This window comes from Pongo pygmaeus, chromosome 17 (genome assembly GCF_028885625.2).
Source record: "Pongo pygmaeus isolate AG05252 chromosome 17, NHGRI_mPonPyg2-v2.0_pri, whole genome shotgun sequence".
NCBI lineage: Eukaryota > Metazoa > Chordata > Mammalia > Primates > Hominidae > Pongo > Pongo pygmaeus.
Window position 1 is genome coordinate 76174924 of NC_072390.2, and position 18126 is coordinate 76193049.

Here is an 18126-nt window from a genome sequence, read left to right on the forward strand (position 1 = left end):
TGGCATTTTACTACAACAGCCCAAGCAAACTAATATGTGGAACAAAACTCAATATTTTACAATAATTTGTCTTGTTTAACTCCAACCTTAGGGATCTCTAATGAAAACCTTAAATATATTATAATCCAAGCAATGTCTGAAAGTCACTGTCTAGATGCTTTTCTGAGAAGAGCAAACAAACAATTCTTTTGAAGAAATCGCCTCTATAATTTAGGTTCTTCAAATCGGTGAACACTTGGCATTGTATTGGTCGTCTATTTTCTTCTCAACATTCATTCACACAGTTTGATATCAATATAGATACATTCTAATTGCATATTTTAGAATAAGTTAGTGGGGTCATTAGATTTCATTTATTTGTCAATAGCTATTTGGTTATTGAGTAAAGTTGTAATTATTTTAATTATTTAAGACTTTTTATACTAAATTGATATATCCCATCCACCAAATAGAAGCCATGGAAAATTATTAGTCCCCTCTTGACAAAAGGTAGCAATAAAAGAAGCCACCACTATCACTTGTCAATGCAAAAGCCAGATTCTCTTCCTTATCTCTTTACCCAACCCTAGATATCTCTACAGAAAGTTTATAAAAATTATTAAATTAAGAATTTCTTACAGGTTATTTTCCTGAGAGATGATTCCAGCCTGAATGCAAGGTAGAAATGCCACCACCCTCTAGGTTGTAATCTGGAGATCCTGTGTCTGATCCACAAATAACAAAGTGATTGTTTTTTCCAACAAGCGACAGGGTCCTCTAAGTCAGTCCTCAAGTGGAGGTTTCCCTTGGAAATTGCCCTCATCAGGTAAAAGAAACTGACAAGAGCAAAAAAATACTCCAGAGAGCTTCCCTTTTAAACTGCTGGATCAATGTGTCTGTCATCTGACCTAGTGTAAAATGTGAAAACTCAAATCTTAGGTAGCATAATTACCCTGTTATCCCGTTCTACTGCCCTAAAGTGGCCATCACTCAATTGTCATCAGGTTAGAACATCAGTATCCATGAACTGAAGGAGTAGATTTCTCTCTTAATTTCTGACTGCAATCCTTTTGTCTTTTCCTGCTGTCTGTGACAAAGGCAGTACAGTGCTTCTGAGATGAATAGCAGAAGACAGTACAACAAATTAATACAAATGAAGTCATTCCTGAGTGACTCCATCTGCTTTAGAAATAAGGCTTGGACAATAACATGGCCAAGATCCAGATAATTAGGCCTGACTCCAAATGAAGGCACACAGGTAACTTACAGCTTCATTAACTCTCTTCAAGAAGGCAGACATCCAAAAACTAACCTTAATAGAGGCAGCATATGACCCATTGACAATCTGTTTGATATTAAAAAATGAACTTTGTTTTTGCAACGTTGCATGAACAGTAGGCAAATAACATATGCAACTCAAAATACCATGGACCAAGGCATGGTTTAGCATCCTAGATGCCAGTCTCAAAACTTGGAGAACAAAGCCCTTAATTTTTGTTTACAGAATTTAATCAAAAGGCATTAATAATCTAGCAACTAAGAAAGGCACATAAGGTGTCTGCAACTGCCTTCTCTCTGTAATCAACAGGAAGATTATTAGGCAATAACAAATGTTATTCATCTTCATAATGGCTAAATGACAGCCTGTTTAAAAATAACAAATGACTACTCCTCATTGACTATTACAGGGTGAACATGATCTTCACGTATTTTAAGCAAACAAGTCCTCTTTTCAAAGACTTCAGGAGTATTTTAATTGATAATGATGAGATGTTTTATCTTTACCAAGGGATGCTAAACCTTTTAAGATGCTGTTTAAATTGAGATAATTTTATCCAGCCCCCTGAGTTAGAAAAGACCCTGAAGGCTTCCCAATTATTTTTTTCATAAACAAGGTATTAGTGAATCACAAATGTAATTACTTAACTGTACTGTGTATAGAAACTTTATACATATTTATGTTGTGGAACAGTGAGTTTCAAGTCACAGGCCAAAAAAATAAATAAAAGCTCTTAAAATTGGATTTTCAAAGATTATCCTTACTTACTTTGAAGTACAAGCGTTGCATATTTCTCATTACTCTGGATATCAAGGCTTCGACTGAAAGCTCTCTATGGCTTCTAAATAGTTTTGACAATCATAACAAACATAACTTACAAATGCCTTTTACGGCACTTTTAAGTTTTCAGCTTTCTGCATCTCCCAACCAGCACTTTCAGTGACATAACACGACGAGTTGCTCCAATGTGACACAGCAATTCTGACATGCAGGGACCAGCGAGGGAATCACTCAAAGATAACCTGCTAACCTTCCTGACACAACCAAGTCAGCAGAGAAGCTACTACAACTGCTGCTATTGTTTCAACATCATAAGCCAAACAAACTGTAAACTATCCACAGTACTGGGGCCCTTATTCATCTGCCAGAGCCCTGCTGTGGTAAGCAGAATAATGCCACTCACCAAAGATGTCCAGGTACTAATCCCTGAAACCTGTAAATACATTGTCATAATGGCAAAAGAGACTGCAGATATGATTAGATTAAGGACTCTGAGATGGGAGGGGTTGGAGTGATGCACTTTGAAGATGGAGGAAGGGGCCATGAGCCAAGGAATGCAGGCGGCTGCCATAAAATGGAAAAGGCAAGGAAACAAATTATCATGTGAAGCCTCCAGAAGGAACACAGCACTGCTGACGCTTTGGTTTTAAGCCCATTGAAACTTTGATTTCAGACTTCTCTAGAAATGGATGAAAATGAACTTTGTTTTAAGCCAATAAGTTTATGGTAATTTGTTGCAGCCACAATAAAAAATTAATACACCTACAGATGTCTTTGGGCTCAAAACTAGCCAGTGGCTTGGGCTTCTGATGGTAAAGTAATCCCTCTCTGGGCCAAAAAAAGCATCACTATATAAGCAGGCAGGACAATGACAGAATTCCGTGGGTAAAATTTTTTTAAGCCAAAAATTAAGTATCACCAAACTTTTATATGGAGGCTAGAGCCAATGAAGCATTTATAATAAGAAAGAAGTACATATTTTCTCCAAACACGGGTAACATACTTTATATTTTAGGCTGTAATTTCTTCTGTAAACTTATAGAGCCCAACCAAATGTTTTCCAAATGTTCTCCTAGCTCTGAGTTCCTAAGTCTCTTGCCCACATCAGATTCATCTGCTAACTTTGATATTGTGTGGAGGCATTTCACTTTTATTTACAAGGAAATAAGTTTTTCTTTGTGCTTTATTTGACGATAACCCTGATTATTTCACCTCGGGTCCTGTTTCCTCTAAAGAGAAATTTTAGCTGCAAATCAGCAAAGGTTATTTATCATCGACTTGCCTTTTCTCAGGGACTGAGTATACACATTGATTTTGTAACATGGTTATCAAATTATCTTCATAAATCAGCTAATGGCTGAACAAACAATGTCACAAACAAAAGTAAAAGACATCTTGGTTTTTAAAGGAAGTAATGTGCCTGCATTTCCAAAAAGCTATGTGATGTACACCAGCCACTGTAATTAAAAGCATCTCTTTCAAAGTCCTTGTCCTGAGCTCTCAGGACAAATTAGGAGACTATCATGCTCAAGTCTGTGACTTCTCTAAATGAATTTATCTAAAGTAGCGTGTCAGCAGGGAGATGGAAAAGGAGTTGTTTTCTGATAAAGCTTAAGGCACATAGTTTAAGTTAACGAGACATGGCAAGAGCAGGTGGGTAATTCGATGTTCACACAGTGTAATGGGCCAAAGGCTAATTACTATTCACTGTAAAATGAACATAAAAGTCGCAATTATGCCTTCATCCTAGTGGATGTGATGTATTAAAAGCTATCAGCTTCACCTTCTGTAATAACAGCTTTTGTCTGTTTGCACCAAGATGTGTGAAAATAAGACGTATGTGGAAAAGGAGAGCTCTGTGACTTTACACAAGAGCAAACATTGGCTTCTCATTGTCCCCATTTCTCTGCTCAAGACACAAAGGAAAGATGATACCCTGTGGCTTAGAAATGTCATTTGTAAATATGATGCTTTTCTTCCTTGGCTGTGAAACGCTGCCAAGTTAACTGTTCACATAAGGATTTTTCCCTTGCCGACCCTTCATGTCAACTGTGAACCACACATAAATACAGAGTTCACAAGGTGAAAGTCTCAACCACGAAGTTCAAGTTGTCAGAGTCAGAGTTGCATCTGAGTAATGCAGGCAGGCTGAACTGAGTGTCTACCACCATCTTTGCTAATGGCATCCAACCAACAGGGCTATTCCATCTTCCTGTTGTACAACTAATGAAAACTTGTGAAAAGTGCACATGGAAGGTAAAAAAAGGAAAGATAATGGATAAGGTTCAGGGATGCCTGTATTGTAGAATAATTCACCGGTGATGCTAGAATAAAAATCGTAAGCGTACTAACAGAAAAGAAAATCATGATCTCCTAAGTAGAGGAGAAAGGATGCTGAATATCTGAACATCAATTGCAAAGGGAATTCTTATTTCCAGCTTGGAGAAAGGAAAGCCAACTCTGACCTTGTCTCCCAAGATCCCACCACTTGAAGACTTCTAGGATATATCTGTTTAGTGAGTTTCTAACCATGCATATTCCATGCATCCTGGACACCACTTTCCTTCTTTACTTTGTCTCAGCTTGTTCTCTGATTAACCTTCTGTTCTTCATCCCAGACCTATCACTGATTTATAGATAATCTCTTTTTTCATACCCCAGCACCACTGAGAGGGACCAGCCAGCTCTTTCCTCTCTCTAGCTTGACCTCACGCTTCTACTTGAGAGTTGCCTCTCAAGCAGCCCCGGTGGGTACAGCGTGGTAGTTCCAGGACCTGTCCGTGCACCAGAGGGTCAGGTACTCAGCAAATATTAGAGAGCTGCATATGAAATGTCAATTCATTTAGGATTGGGGAAATATAATGTATTACAGTTATATAACAACAGATCACCTATCTACACAGTCAATGCAATACTTTTCGTTATTCAACTCGGAATTCTCCAAACACGGTGAAGATAATTTTATTGGAAAAAAAGCCTTATACTTGGTATGAAAAGATGTCGGTCTAAGCAGGGATTGTGCTCAGATGATTTCTACCTTTGCTTCAATCCATGCTTCATAAGGACTCTACCTTGACTGCCAAATTTTAAAAGGAAAGTTCAATTTAAATTTACGGATGCCATTTAACATTTCTTATTCTCAAAAGTTGCAGAGATTTTAGGATAGATCCTTAGGACATTGGTTTTGGTTTAAAACATCAGCTTCCAGGGACAACATGGTCAAAGCACAAAGTTTTAATCTTTTCCAGGAAAATATCAGTGCCAATGATGTCTAACCCACCTGGATCTGTTGTTTGAGTTCTGCCCACCAGCTCTCCTTGCCAAGAGTTGTCCCAAACTATTATATAGCTACCAATGTGTCTGAGACCCCAGTCTATTCTCACAATGGATAAAGTTGGGAAATGCAACAATTCTAGAAGCTTCTCAGAGATACACCTGAACTACACTGTTGTCATTTTGGCACATGCCAAACAAGTTGAGAGAGTTATAAATACATCTCCAGTACAAATTACATCCCAATGTTCTAATGCATTCTAGCTACTCTGTGGGTGTTGCAATTCAATATTGATTTTATTTAGAGCAAAAAGAGTTATTTGATGACAAAATTTAAACGTATACTGCATAAAAATTCAATTTTTAAAGAAAAGCTTTACTTTCAGATATATTACAACAATAAAACGGCAGCTACTAACCTCCTTAACTCCTTCATTACAATGATCTGAATGCCGAATGCAGTTCTCAACTTCTTTCCATTCTTTAAAAAATGATGTCTCTCATCAAGATAAAGCTGGAGACCACCCAGTAACTCCTGACTTCCCTGGGCTAAATATGTTGCAAGCTTTTTCGTTAATCTTACAGCTTTATAATTCGTCTGAAATAGGCTTGACTGCATTTGTGTTCCCATCATTCTTAGCTTGCCTTCTGATTTTATGCACCCTTGTCTGCTCAAGGAGATTACTAAGGTTACTGATGTGTTTTTAATGTAAATATTCTCCCTTTGTCATGAAAAGGAAAAATTACAAGGATGTCAAGTAATATTGAATGTAAATAAGCCTTTCCCAGCTCAGCTCATGCTAAATTTCTACCACTTAGTAAATAAACTGGTAACAGAGTAGGATTAATGTCAATGATCCACTGAAGGTTGCTAGTTTGAGGCAGAACAATAAAGCAAAGGCTACAAAATACTAATGATGCTTCTGGGTGCTGATATTGCTTGCTTTCCATGGGGATTCACAGATCTAAATGCTGTTTTGCTGGCATTAACATGGCTGTGGAGCCATTGCAATACAAACACTGGCAGTTTAAAAAAAAAAAAAAAACTATCTGGCAATTGGACAGATGACCCAGGTGTTAGCAGTAATTCTGTGCCTCGTATTTTCAGTTTATTCCCAGAAGTTTAAAGGCACTGAAGGGGACACCAATCATTCTGAGCAAGTGATCAGTCTGACCTAGCAACTAAATGATAGAGAGGGACAGACAGACATTAGTGTAAAAACACACAGACAAACAGAAGTAAAGGAAAGGGGAATTGTGACCTGAAACCAAGGGTCAGCGATGTGTCACATCCTGTTATACGTGGCCTGCAAAGCCAAAATATTTACTATCTGGACCCTGCCGACCCCTGTTCTAAACACTCCAATGTGGAAATCCTTTTGTGTGTGCTCTTGGGGTACTTAATAGGCTGTGGATATTTCTGCAGAAGCCAAGCAAGCCTGCTAACCAGGTGTGTGTGTGTGTGTGTGTGTGTGTGTGTGTGCCCTAGTGAGGAGCCCTAAAAGCAGACATTGAGATGAGAGTTTGTGTGCAAGTGATTTTTTATGGAATGCTCCCAGGAAAAGCCAGTAAGGGTATAGGGAGACAGGACAGGTCAGAGAAAGAAGCAAAGCAAATGTGGGATTTTAGGCCAAGCTTCAGCTTCAGCCTGATCCTATAGTGAGCTCAGGAGTGTAAATTACACTTCAGAATTGGTCCTGTCTTCCAAGGCAAGGAAATCGGATTCCCCACTCATGTAGCAAGCACTGGTTGTGAGAGTAGGGAACAGATATAAACATTTAGGGGCTTTCTGCTTTCTGGGTGTCTAGACCAAACAGCCCCATTAGGGCAGGGCTCTGAAGAAAACCACCAGTGTGTCACTCCAAGCAAGGCACCTGGAGCTGGATAAAGCACAAAGGAACCCACAGGACATCAACAGGCATGAGTGGACGTGGGTGGAGCACAGGCAAGCGCGATACCAGGTGTGCATGCATTAGCAAACACGAGGGATTTCACAGATAGGATTCAGTGCAGAGTGGCAAAAGATTGGATGCACAACTTTATCAAACTCATCTAGAGGCCTCTGCTCTACCTTGACACCATGAAACACCTCTGTCCCCAGCACGAAGCAAAATGATCATTGTAACCATGGTTAATATTTATTGAGCAAGGTCAAAACATACTGAGCCCTTTGAATACACTATTTTATTTAATACCATAACAACCGTGCAAAGTTGGTATCATTGTTCCTTTTTCAGGGATAAGGAACACCGTGCTCAGAGGGGTTAAAGCAGCTAAATGATCCAAAAGCTAAATGACCCAAAGATACTTAGGAAGTAAGAGAGATTAAATATAAATCCAGATGAAGTCTGTCCTACTCTAAAGCCCTTAGTCTTCCCAGTCACCCACCTCTTGAGCTGGGAGAACTGAAGGATATGCCATTCTCTAGAACATTCTGAAAACAAAACTCAACAAGTAATCTTCCCTGTGACACAGTGCATGGGAAAATCTCAGAGGGTGAGAGTGCGGAGAGAGAGAGAGAGAAACAGACAGTGAGCTGATACAACCATCTCATGCAAGAGGGTGCCAGTACTTAACGGGCAACTAGAATGAGATGATTCTCTGTGGTTTGGGTTTTTCAATTCTATTTTTAAAGAACGTAAGCTTAATGTTTAAATAATTCAGTGATCAGCTTTCAAATTTGTACCAGATTCTGAGGGAGAAAGGCCAGTGTGTATGGGCAGTGATTCTCAAACTTTAATGTGCATCCAAATTCCCAGGGAGTGCATCTCAATGCTCATTCCCAGACTCAGCTCTTAGAGATTCTGCTCCCGAATGTCTAGTTGAAGGCAAGACATCTGGATTTCTTCTGGAAGGTCTGAGGCAGGTCATCCATAAGTTGCATTTCGAGAAACACGGTTTTAGAGAAACGGGCAAGAATGACTAAAAGAATCCATGTCTACCCGAGAATAGTTGCCTTACCTGGAATTATGATAATTTTACAGCTTTCTCCCTCTCTCTTTGTATACATAGAGAGAGAGGTAGAACTATCCAGGCTGACCAGCCAGGATGGTAAGAGATTTCACTTACAGATGAGTTAGCCATACGTGACTTCTCAGTATCAATCTGATTCTGATCTAGAGTTGGAAATTAAAAGTTGTTAATTTCTGATATCAAGTGCAATGAACTAGATCCAGATTTTTTTTTGAGTATAAATATGTGCACCAATTCAGTGTGATTTTTTTTTTTTTTGAAATTCCAAGATGAGTAGGAGGAAGAACAATTTGGTGTGCTGGCCAAGTTCTATTCTGGGGTAATTAAAATCTGCCTATTTAAAATTCTTTTTGTAAATTTCAGTAGCTATAGGCTTCTTCTTTACTTCCTGTTCTAAAGGGCCATAGAACAGTGCCAGCATTAGCTGACTGTCCTATGACTGCCAGGTGACACTCAGTGTAGCAAATGTGGGGCAGCCACATGTAAATCCAAATGTGAATTAGACAAGCCATTAATATCAGTATATTATACGAAAACATATTCAAGTAACAAGTCCATGTTTGGCTTTGATTCCAGAGCCTCAAAAAGTATATTTCTAAATGTTGTTATACATGTGCCACATAACAATATTTTGGTCAACAACAGATCACATGTACAATAGTGGTTCCCTAAGATTATAATAGAGCTGAGAATTTCCTATTGCCTTATGACACCATAGCTGTTGTAGTGTGATTACTTTATAGTTTTTACAGATTTAGTGTACTCTCAGTGTACACTGTTAAAAACACCTACATTAGTGTACAGTAATATCCTAGGCTTCACATTTACTTGTCACTCACTCACTCACTCACTCACTCACTCACTCACTCACCCAGAGCAACTTCCAGTCCTGCAAGCTCCATTCATAAGCCCCCTAGGTAGGTGTACCATTTCGTATCATTTATAGTGTTTTTACTGTACCTTTTCTATGTTTAGATGTGTTTAAATACACAAATACTTATCATTGTGTTACAATTGCCTACAATATTCAGTACAGTAACATGCTATGCAGGTTTATAGCTTAGGAGCAATAGGTTATATTGCTATATATCCTACGTGGGCAGTAGGCTGTACCATGTAGGTTTGTGTAAGTGCACTCTATGATGCTCACATAACAATAAAGTTGCCTAATGACACATTTCTTAGAATGTATCCTCATCATTAAGTGACACATGACTGTATTTTTGGATCTTGTAAGGATAGCTTGATATAGCCAAAGAAATTCATGGTAAATTAATACACATGATTGATTGGATTGCATCTCGTTATCTAGATAAGTAGCAACTTGTCATAGAAAGGGCAAATTCGTGCTGTTTGTTGTTGTTCTTGAATCATTCCAATGTGGCCTTAGAGTGTTTATTCAGAATAGAAGTTATACCTCTTTTATTTCTAAGGATTTTAAAACACTTCCCATACTTTAATGATTGACTTTAATAATGCTCTTAATAAGACAAACAACAAAAAAGAAAATAAGAAGGTAAGGAGGAAGGGGACTCAGTGGATGAAAGTGGTGGACAAATGAATGGAGAGAAAAAGAGAGAAAGAGAGAGGGAGATAACATGCAAACTACCACATGGTCCATAAATGAAGACAAAAAGGAAAACATGCCACCAGATGGCAAGTGGGGCAACAGCCGCTCAAAGCCGTTAGAAGCAGCAGCATTCACTATAATTTCTGATATTGCTTTTCTGTCTAAATATGGTGATAAAACCTCTTTTGACTGGCTTTAGCTTTTGTGATGCAGCAAGGAAACCCATTTGGCAGGAGGAGGACCCATGGCAGAAACAGAAGGCAAGATCCCACAGGGACTCAACGGGTCTGTGGAAACACAGACATCAAACAAAGGCCATAGATTCAGATTGCTGATTTCAAAATGCTGGAGAGGACTATCTTGGATTCTAGAATGGAAATTTACAAAAGCTTCAAGACAGAAACCAGTCTTTGCTTCCACTAGTTCAAGTTACTCTACCTTTTAGCAACAGGCTTATTTCAAGCAACAGTAACTCTCAGATGTGGCTCTCAAGAAACAGCCTATGGCTCTTCTGAACTCTTATATAAACTTAAGCTTTTCAGACATCAGATCAAACCTATTTTCTCTTAGCAACTGTGATGTTTAAAAATCTAAGTACACTTAATATCAAAATAGAGTACACTTAGCTGGATATAGATAAGCATAAGAGCAAAAGGGAAGTGAGTTTAGAAATCAAAGGGCACCAAATAAAAATAACATTAAAAATACTAAAGGCTAGAAACACATCTTAAACATCTCATTCATATGTGTAGTTTTGCACTTTAGAGAGATTATTAATATTTTTATAAGAATAATACTACTCAATTCTAGCAAATCAGAAGTGTTTAAAATATAGAAAGGTTGAATAGAGGACTTCTGGTTGAGAAATATTCAGCTTTTTTATTTGAAAATGCTCAGTAATGCCTTGGTTGATTGAAGTTGCTAATCAAGGTAAAAGATGTACGATTCAAGCAATTATAGAGCAAATGTAGTTTCTTATTTTCAAGACACACAGTTCATGCCTAAACAGGATTTTAATAAACCTTTTGAAATACTTTACACCTTAGATGTTTTCAATTACTTACTATTTCTTCTTTTTTCCTTCTTTTTTTCTTTTCTTTTTTTCCTTCATCTCTATTACATGACTAGCTAGCTGTAACTATAACAATATGTTCCAGATTTTCTCTTACTTCTTGCATATGCTAGGTAACCAATAAGTGTTTGGCACAAGAATAAATAAGTGGTGGATGAGTGGATAGTAGATGGATGGATAGATGAGTAAACAGATGAATACATAAGCAAATGAATCAGTGCTGCCTTAGGTCAGGTGTTATGAGGTATAGATGAGAGATGGAGATTGGTGTGTGAGGAATTATTGAAGACTGCTCTCACTTACAAAGGAGTGAGGGAAGTAAGATGGGTTGAGCAAGGAGCTAAACAGTGATGCAGTCTTAACAGAGGTCTCGGTAGTTTCCAGAGGGAGCTCTGGAGCTGGGATGGGACCACCCTTTAGAGTTGTTCCATGTTGAGGCAAATGACCTGGGCTTTAAATCACACATCAATGAAGAGGGGAGGTGGCATAATTTTGGACAAGTGAGGTCTTTCTGTGGAGGACAAATCCCAGAGAAAGTTTCAGCTGACGGGGCATTGGTGACCAACACTTCAGAGTTTGAGAAGTGAGTGCTTTGGTCCTGAATGGGAATCAGGGTGGTGACTACAGCACCCACTAGAGTACATTTATATGATTTTCTTTAAACAATCAGAGAGTTACCGGGGACTAATGAGTACCCTAGGGTTAGCTGCATCCCCGGTTTTCCAGGAGCAGCTAAGTCATAGATGAACTAAATGCATATAATTTCAAAGATGGTATTGAGTTCATGTCCTTTGCAGGGACATAGATGAAGCTGGAAACCATCATTCTCAGCAAACTAACACAAGAACAGAAAACCAAACACTGCATGTTCTCACTCATAAGTGGGAGTTGAACAATGAGAACACATGGACACAGGGAGGGGAACATCACACACCAGGGCCTGTCGCGGGGTTGGGGGTAGGGGAGGGATAGCATTAGAAGAAATACCTAATGTAGATGACGGATTGGTGGGTGCAGCAAACCACCATGGCACGTGTATACCTAGGTAAAAAACCTGCACATTATGCACATGTATCCCAGAACTTAAAGTATAATAAAAAAAAATGTTAAAGATGGTCTTAAAAGCTACCAGTCTATGTCATGAAACAAGGCTCATAGTCCAACATGTGCACCTGAGACCCAACGAATACAAAACAAATCACATTACCACTCTCCACTGGACTTTGATAAGAGCTTGGCAATTTAAGGTTATATTTTTGCCAAAGGTCTGTATGCAGCAGTTTTGTGCTGATGACTGCGGGCAGATACACACACTGTAGACAAACTATAAAAAGGTAAGATAGAAGTTCACAGATGGACACTGAAGAATCGCACCAAGCCTCTCACCTGGATGATGGACAAGAAATGCCCACAGGTGAAATCAGGATTTTTCTTAAGAAACACTCGTAGGTCTACTCTTCCTTCTTGAGTGACTAATCAATTAAACACTCAAATTCTGAACATGGTCAGATGATTTTAGTCTGAAAAGGAAAATGCATCTTGTAAACCCATATAATGGTGGAGGTAATAATGAAAGCACAAATTAGAGTCACATTATTAGCTTTCTTCCCTACATCATTGCTTGCTATTGATGATTTGAAGATATGGCTCATCAGTGTTTCCAGATTCTAAAGATTATGTGCCATCGATAAAGCAAGCACTCTTACTATGAATTATTTAAACCATTATATGTGTTCCTAATAATAATAAAAAATGTAATTTCAATCTTTAAACAGCACTTTATAAATCATTGTAGTTGTAAGTAATCAAACAGTAAAAATCCACCAATGGCCTTGAGTCTTGTCACAACTCTCTACAACACTGAGGTTCCAATGGACACTCAGAAAATACTGCAGGCTGAAAGGGAGAGTCTGCATCTTAGCTGCCAGAGGCTCCTTTGATTTGAACCCAAGCTTTAGTTCACTCCAGGCTACATGAAGCAGTGCCTCTCCAAGATAGAAAATAGATATTTTACAACTTGTATTGCTGAAGAAGGTCAAAGCTACCCTGTACATCCCAAAGTAATCAATGCAATTAAAGGGAGAATGGGGTGGGAGGAGAAGGAGGAACAGAAAGTTAAATTTCACAGATCTGTGTGTGCGTTAGATCTTGTATCAATCACTTTATTATAACTACACTATTCCTACAGACACCTCTATTGATGAGAATTTGTCCTAATACAAAACCCTTCTTAACACCTGAAAAAAAATTCATCATTCACTATCTGTGAGCAGATGAATTCAGCCCAGAGATGAGTCTGCATGAATTATACCGAAAGTTCCCGTTAGGAATCTTTTTCACAGGGAGTAATGTCTCATCGTATATAACTTTGTGGGAAAATGAAAGTACACAAAGTTACTTGGTATGCAAAGCAGGTCCCAACCTACTGTCATAAAGGGGTGATTTGTGAGGTGACACTTCTTCTCCTTGCACTTCAATTTCTCCTAATTACTACAAATTTTACAGGAGCCTAAAATGACTTAAGTCTAGATTTTCAGTCCAACACTATTATGGTCTAGTCATCAACCAGTTACCACAATTATTATATGTGGGAAAATATTATCCCTAAATGGTTTCCATGTTCCTGTGTTATCAAAGTAATAAATCCAATGGCTAACTCCTTCCCTTTTCAGATGATATTTGCTTGGTGTAATATTCAAATGTAGAAATAAGGTCATTGCAGGAATAAAATCATAATTAGGAAATGTTTTCATTAAAATTAATTTCATACCAGAATTTTATGTAAAAATCTAAAATGCAATGATTTACTTTTATAGTCACTAAAAATAATGAAAATTAATAAACTAAACTTAATAAATGACAACAATTTTACTTAAAACTTTAGACTATCAGAAATTATCTCTGCTTTGTAAAATTGCTTATTTTATAATATTTAATATTCAAAAAAGGTGGATAATTCACATTTGACTACTATAAAATTCTTCTAAAAATACTTTCAGAATCTAATATCACCTCAAATAAGTTATTGAAGATAAATGTTACTGATAATTCTAAAATAAATGACTGCAAAAGACTAAATTGGTATAAATGTCTTTTGTTCTTAAGATAGTTTATCTAGCCATGTAATTTTTTTCTGTTTTAAAATGCAAAAATAATTAAAGCTTGGTAAAATTCCCTAGTTTCCAAAATTGATTCTTCAAAAAATGTTGTAAAGGTTTAACATTACTGGCAATAGAGAGGGCAACTGATGGAGTTATTTTTTATTAGTTCCCTTATGAAACAAGTCAAATATAAATGTTATGGGTTCATGAATTCAATATATCCCTGAGTCTGTTGACTTTAAAATGTCTTTTCCTAACAGATGGTAATCACTTATTACTTGTGTCTAACAGACAAACAAAATAAACAGTTGTCCACTTATTTGCTTCATTTAGAAGTTACCAACAGTGGAATTAAATTTCGAAAGAATGATCGTGAGCTTCTCATTTCAAGGACGGTGCTGCAATAGTTCTTCACCGAAAGTTCAGTTTAGTGTAGTGGTCACAAGGGTGGATTAAGCAGCCCATCTTCATAGATTTAACCTCATCTTAGTCACTTATCTTTAAAATGTTATTTAAACTCTCTTGGCCTCAGTTTTCTCATCTGTAACATGGGATAATAACGGAAACTGTTGTGTAAAGTTGCGAAGATTAAATGAGTGAATACACATCATGCCCTCAGAACAGCCCTTTGTAATCAAGAGCTACTTTACATGCTATTTTAAATCCAAAAAAAAAAAAGTTCTACTTTAGTGCATCTGACTTTAAAATTTAGAATAGAAACTGCTTTGCATATAAAATCATTGACTTTATTTTAAATGTATACAACATTATTGCCTAATATTTAGTGAGAACCAAGTAAGAAATGACTCAATTCTGAATCTATTCTGAGGTTGTTCTCAGGCCCCGCTAACTATGATCATGCCCAATATGTTATTTACATGTAAGATTCAGTCTTTTACCCCGGTTTTAGTCATTGAGCCTCTGACTTGTTCCTCTAGGTCTGAGTGCCTTCCTTTGGTTTGGTCCATAACACCCTTTTGTCCCCTCAGGCCTCCTGCACAAGAGAGCTTTATTGCTGATCAGTCCTTCTAGTTCATTCTTAACTTTTTCCTGATCCTCTTGCTTTGTTTCTTCTGGCATTAACTCATTGCTTCAATCATTAAATGTTTAGTTAGCATTTATTATCTTAAAGAAACTGGTTTAGACTTGGTAGTATGGAAAAGAAGCAGCAGACACGTGGAGTCATATTTTCTTCTGCACGGTTTTGCCCTCCTAACTAGATACCCACTAGGTACTACCGCCAGATATTCCTTCTTGGACTGGCTTCCTGGAATCCCCTTCATTGCTTGTTTCTACAGCATGTCTTAATCCACCTGTCAGACAGACTTGCTACAATTTATTCAAGAAGTCAAAGCCTTCTTTGATCCCCAGAAAATCAGCCACAGACTTCATGGAAAGTCAGTGAACATGAAAGGATAAACGTGGCCTTCTACTTAGCATCTAGGCTACTCAGAATTCCAAGCATTTGGGACCAGGCCATTGGCTGTTTAAACATGAATGTAATCTGCTCACCAGCCTACTGGCAGCAAATCATTCCAAGCCTCTACATGTATCCATTATTCCTCCTCTGCTCAGCAGAACTGCATATGGAGCACTGCTCCTATGGTGCCTTCACCCATCTGCTTCTTCCTGAATCCCAAGCCCAGCACTGCCACCTGGATTCAAAGGCCATCATCATAATGCAGGACTATGCTTACCCACACATATGTGCCTCATGAAGCTGGTCACCTGTCCCCTGAACCCAATTTGCAGAGACACAGGGTTCAGAAGAAGGGGCCCAGATAAAGAGAAATCCATCCATGTCACTGCAGTCACCCTGAGGAAGGAGGCTTCCCTTTAGGGAGCCCTTATTTCCTGAAATACACACAAATCCAGCAGAGAAATGCTATGCCTCCCTCTGGTAGTCAGCATGTGAGAGAAGACACAGCATGTGGGAAACCAGCTTTTGTTGGAGACATGCCAATGTGCAGGGCATCATAATGGATATGATTCATATCCGATCTCACTTAACTCTTGAAGATGCCTTGGATTAGGTTTATCAAGCCCATTTCATTGATGAGGAAATAGATTCAGAGAAGTAAGCTGTTTAGTAGATCATGTTGAGCCTGTGTAGCACAGCTGGGAGTCTTTCGATGACATAAGGCCACCCTTCCTAGAAGGGTACAGCCACAGAACCTCTGTGGGGCAACCTTCATAAAGAGGAGTCAGTAATCAACTCCAGGTGCTGAATGAAGCCAGAAGGACCTTTGACAGCTGGAAAAAAAAAAAAAAAAAGGCAAAACAAACCTAGGAGCTTCTGGGCAATGAGTCGTTATCAGCTTCCACCTAAGCCTGCCAGTAGTCATGACCCAAATTGGTACTGTCTCTGGAAGGAATATAAATCGTAGGATCTGATTATCCCCCAGCCTCCCTGCTGTCTCCCAGTGAGTGTACACTAGCCTTAGAACCATTTTCCTCTTCATCTCACGGGTAGCATTGACTCTTAATTCTGTTCCAAAAGTCGTAACCCTTCAAGTTTATGTGTGTATTTATTAATTGAATAAATATGTTTTGAACCGTGAGAGGAGTTATTGGGCCTTAGACATGAGATCAATGAGACTGGATCATTATCCCTAAAATATTCACATTCCAGTGATGGAGACAAGTAGTTGAAGAGGTGAGCTCAGCATAATTTGCAAAGTGCTATAAGAGGTATTACAAAAGAAGTGTGAGCTGAGGGGTTTTGTGGGAGCAGAGGAGAAAGAGGTTTAGATTCACCAACGTTTCCCTGACAAGGCAACATCCAAGCTATATGTGAAGGATGAATGATACATATGATTATTAATTTATGTCTCTAGATGTGGTTTACAATCCAGGCGATCAGAGATAAATTCCAAGCAAAGTGGGGAATTTTTCTTTACGAATGTTTATAACATACTTCTTATCTTGAACTAAACGGAGCTACTGGTGTTTTTCTTCTGGCGTTCTTCACGAACACTTATTCCATTTTCATCCCAAATCCTTCAGCATACTCACCAAATGCTGTAACTCCGGCTCAGGTAGCATTTGGAATATCAACCTCATGAGCCCACACAAATTTAATCTAGGCCCCAGCTTGGCACACTATTTCTTAACTCTAGCGCATATTTATTTCCATAGAGTCTCCAACAACAACAACAACAACAAAAAACCTAATTAGGATTCTTTTAAGTAGCATTCTCAACGCTAAATACAAATAAAAAGTGTGTTTTATATTGGTTTGAAACTTAAAAACAGACTGGCAAATATTCCCTGGTTAAAATATAAATATTCCAAGTGTCAGGACAGCAAATGCAAAGTTTTAACACTAAAACCTATCTGATTAATACTAAGAGTCTTTGAGAGGTTCTTGGTGTGGCAGCTGTAGGGTATGTACTATCTGCAGGTCCTCAAGGTAGAAGCCAGACCTCAGAATGCTCTAAAGACTGAGTGATAACAGTTTCAAATCACCATGAAGCTTTCCTACAAGGCAAGGTAAATCTTTCCATGAAGAAAATATATGCAAATTTAGCTAGTTTCCAAATGGAAAGATGAGCTGCAGAGCTTTATACCTTTCGGAGGTTAAATTTGCCCAGTGGGAAGACCAGTTAAGGAGAATTACAGTAGTTTAGGCTTGACAAAATTAAAAAAAGGAAGGCAATGAATCAATGCTCCTAGATTGAGAGCAGTGCTTTTAGGCTTAATGTTATAGTGAGTTATTTTTCCTCTAGAAGAAAAGAAATATTTTAAATTATATTATTATTGTGATTCATAAATAAGAATAGGGCACTGAGTTATTTTCATCTGACACTGATGCTACCAGTAATTACAGTTTTCCATCGCAGCAGACGGGTGCTACTATAAGAGGTAAGAAAAAAGCAGGCATAAATAATATCAACATATCTATGTTTTGACCATTAAGACTATTTTTAAAAGGAGTTAATAAGAAATAAAATAAACCTAGTCAGCAAACATTCTGATGTTCTGTCTAGTTAAAGGCAATATTGATGCTGTTCAATATATATGTTATACAGCACGTAACACAGATAGTCCCCAGCTTACAATGGTTCGACTTACAATTTTTTGACTTTACAGTAGTGCA